This window comes from Entelurus aequoreus, linkage group LG25 (assembly GCF_033978785.1).
Source record: "Entelurus aequoreus isolate RoL-2023_Sb linkage group LG25, RoL_Eaeq_v1.1, whole genome shotgun sequence".
NCBI classification, from domain to species: domain Eukaryota; kingdom Metazoa; phylum Chordata; class Actinopteri; order Syngnathiformes; family Syngnathidae; genus Entelurus; species Entelurus aequoreus.
Window position 1 is genome coordinate 34,234,871 of NC_084755.1, and position 4,124 is coordinate 34,238,994.

Below are 4,124 nucleotides of genomic sequence, written 5' to 3' on the forward strand. Positions count from 1 at the left end.
GAGAACATTGCTCTAAGTCCATAGCTTGTGTCTCAAATCAGCATCGTACGTTGAAATTAATTGAAATTAATTGAAATTAATTGAAATTAATCTACTAATTAATTAAATTAATTAATCTAATTGGTGCTTGCCCAGACCCCTCCCAAAAGTACCGCAATTTTAAATAGGTAAAATGCTTTTCAAAAAGAAAACTCGTTTTCGGATAAGTAATATTACAATACAAAAGAACGTACTACGAACAATTACAGTAGTTTTTAAGTAATGTAATAATGTGCAGCATTCGGTAGGTTGTGAGTTCAAACCCCGGCCGAGTCATACCAAAGACTATAAAAATGGGAGCCATTACCTCCCTGCTTGGCACTCAGCATCACGGGTTGGAATTGGGGGTTAAATCACCAAAAATGACTCCCAGGCGCTGCCACCGCTGCTGCTCACTGCTCCCCTCACCTCCCAGGGGGTGGAACAAGGGGATGGGTCAAATGCAGAGGGTAATTTCACCACACCTAGTGTGTGTGTGACAATCAGTGGTACTTTAACTTGAACTTTAATTTACCTTACAGAACAGACTTATGCGTTATTTTATTTAGGCTGATTCTCTGTCAAACACACCATCAGCAGCTTTTCCATTTTTCATGGATAAAGGTTTGCCGTTTAGGTATCGTTTCAACGTCTTTGGCCGGCGTTGGACTCGTTCTGCGTCAATATGGCGCAGACTAGCAGTGCTATGCTAATACGGCTTCAGCGCAGCCACGTTTTTAATGATTTTGTTCTTTAATTCAAATAAATATCATCCGCTTCTTCTCAGCACTGTCCTTCACACTCACTTTCTTCCTTGCCACGGATGGAAAAAACGTTCGTAACTTCAAATGTAACAAGCTGAGAGACAGCCCGTATCTCCAAATATCACAATATTAACAAATGAATACAAAATATGTCATCTAACTTTCTTCTACAGGATGGATGCCTCGGCCATCATGTATGGAACCAGTTCATTTCATCCAAGCTTTCTCCACAATGTTTTGGAGGGAAAAAAAAAAAGGTAATGAGCCCTTGGAATGTTTGGATTGGTTGATGAATGTTGATCATCACCGCAGGGACTCTAATGATTCAGTTGATTGTGCCTCAGGACTCAGATTGTGGAGATGTTGATCTCTGAAAAGTGGGAGTTGACTCACAACGATTGCTTTTTTTTTCTTTTTTGTTCTTTTGACTCTCTGTTGATCTGCTTTTCTGTTTAATATTATGGGAAAAAAAACCTAACTAAACAGAATGTAACCCAAAAGCATATTGTGCTACATACCTGCGCTCCAGAACTGCATTTAGATACAAGGAGGAGATGGATCAAGATTATACATATATATTTTTTACTGCTTTTCCCTCTCGGGTTCGCGGATATATATATATATATATATATATATATATATATATATATATATATATATATATATATATATATATGTATATATATATATATATATATATATATATATATATATATATATATATATATATATATATATACACACACACACACACACACACACACACACACACACACACACACACACACACACACACACACACACACACACACACACACACATACATACAAATGTATACATACATATATACATAATATACATATACACATACAGTATATACACAAATATACATACACATACATACATATATACAGTATATATATACATATGGATATATACATAATGTATACATACAGCCTGTATATATGTACTGTATATAGATATATACAAATTTATATACATACACATATATGTGTACATATATACATACATATACATATATAAACACATACATATATACACACATATATACATACACATACATGCATATATACAGTATATATATATATATAGATACAAATATAATATATACATACATATATACATAATATACATATACACAAATATACACAAATATACATACACATACATACACATGTACAGTATATATATATACATATGGATATATACATAATGTATACATATATGTATATAGAAATATACATATTTATATATATATACACATACATGTGTATATATATATATATATACATACATATGCATATAGAAACATATACATATATACACATATATATATATACATACACATACATACATATATACAGTATATATACATATACATATAGAAACATATACATATATACACACACATATATATACATATATACATACACATACATATATACAGTATATATACATATAGATATATACATAATGTATATATATACATATATGTATATATTAACTTATATATATATATACACATTTATATGTAAATGTGTATATACAGTATATGTGTGTGTATGTGTACATGTATACTGTATGTATGTTTGTATATATATATATATATATATATATATATATATATATATATATATATATATATATATATATATATATATATATATATATATATATATATATATATATATATATATACACACACAGTATATAAAGGGTAGAAGTCGTGTAGAATTGATACTGGCATGATAGAATAGATATTTTTTGTTTTTTTTCCACACATTTTTGTTGAGTTGTTCAAATTGTTACATAATTACATCTTGTTTATGAACTCATGGAATAAGTATGTTTTTTTTGTGAATAAATGGAATAATATACAGTATGCATTGCAGACAATCATAATAACATATTTACATCATATGTTGTATAAGTATACATTAGATATTGTAATATAAGTATGCATTTGGTTGGATGGTTGGACATTTAACATGCACCAATGACAGTTATTTGCTGCATACATTGCTTGGTTGGATTGCAAATGAATGTAATGTTGAAGCCAAAATAGAACCCAGTGCAGTATGTCTTTTCTAAATGTCACATTTTGTTATCCGTGCGAAAAGGAATCACATGTCATGCAGTAGTGAGAAATAAGTGTGCAGCATATTCACAGTAGACTCTGTGTTCTTCCCAGCAACTTTACCTGAAGCAACGTTTCAGTTCCTTCCAGTAGTTCTGTTGTTCCGCTCCACTTTGACTTGCCAGACTTGTTTATCCCTCGCTTTGTCTTTCTCCTCTCCAGATCCTCCTTTGCTGATCTTCTCCCAGCCTTTTGTCTGTTCACCTCCTTTTTTTGCCCAATTAGTTTGTCTACTTTCCTGATTTGGAGCCTTTTGACTTCATGTATTTTTCCATCTGGGAAGACTTACCCGCTTCTCTTTTCAACCTTTTCCAGATGTCCAACTGTTTTTTCCATCCTTCTCTGCGCTCCTCCCCACCCATTATTTCCACGGACATCCCCCTTTCCCCTTTTAGACCACCGCCTCCAAATTCTGCATGTCCCACTCTTGCCAAATATTCCCTTGTTCCATGACAAAGATCTTTAGTATCTGATCAATCTTACCTGCATGTGCACATTTTCCCACAGTACACTTTATTTACAATATTCTGCACCAATAAGGATGCCTTTAACAAGTAAAAATAGTTGTAATTTGTTGATATGGAGTACTGCATTAGTATTGTGTATTATGACTGTATAATGCATATGTTCCTTGACTGCACTTAAATGTAGAGTATATGTAGAATATATTTATATTATTTGTATATTATATATATAATATATTATATATATATTTTATTATTTATTATTATTACTGTCTATTGTGAGCGAAATGTGGTGCTGAATTTCCCCCAGGGATCAATAAAGTACTTTCTATTCTCTCTATTCTATTATATATATAGCGCATATATATAATAAAACAGAAAAACATCGCCCCCTTGTGTCTGTGCCGTCAACTCCTTCCAACATACATAACACATCCCTTTAAAGGCCTACTGAATTTTTTTTTTTAAAATTTAAACGGGGATAGCAGATCCATTCTATGTGTCATACTTGATCATTTCGCGATATCGCCATATTTTTGCTGAAAGGATTTAGTAGAGAACACCGACGATAAAGTTTGCAACTTTTGGTCGCTGATAAAAAAAGCCTTGCCTGTACCGGAAGTAGCGTGACGTCACAGGTTGAAAGGCTCCTCACATTTCCCCATTGTTTACACCAGCAGCGAGAGCGATTCGGACCGAGAAAGCGACGATTACCCCATT

General features: G+C 32.4%; 1 protein-coding gene across 1 annotated transcript in view; it reads right to left on the reverse strand.

Annotated features, from left to right (window-relative positions):
- The window catches only part of tspan4b (tetraspanin 4b), a 114,560-nt gene extending 111,309 nt beyond the window's left edge, over positions 1-3,251 (reverse strand). The window contains exon 1 of the mRNA XM_062036255.1: positions 3,004-3,251. The gene's annotated coding sequence lies outside the window, so the exon portion shown is untranslated. The remainder of the gene's footprint in view (positions 1-3,003) is intronic.
- Between the last annotated feature and the right edge of the window lie 873 nt (positions 3,252-4,124).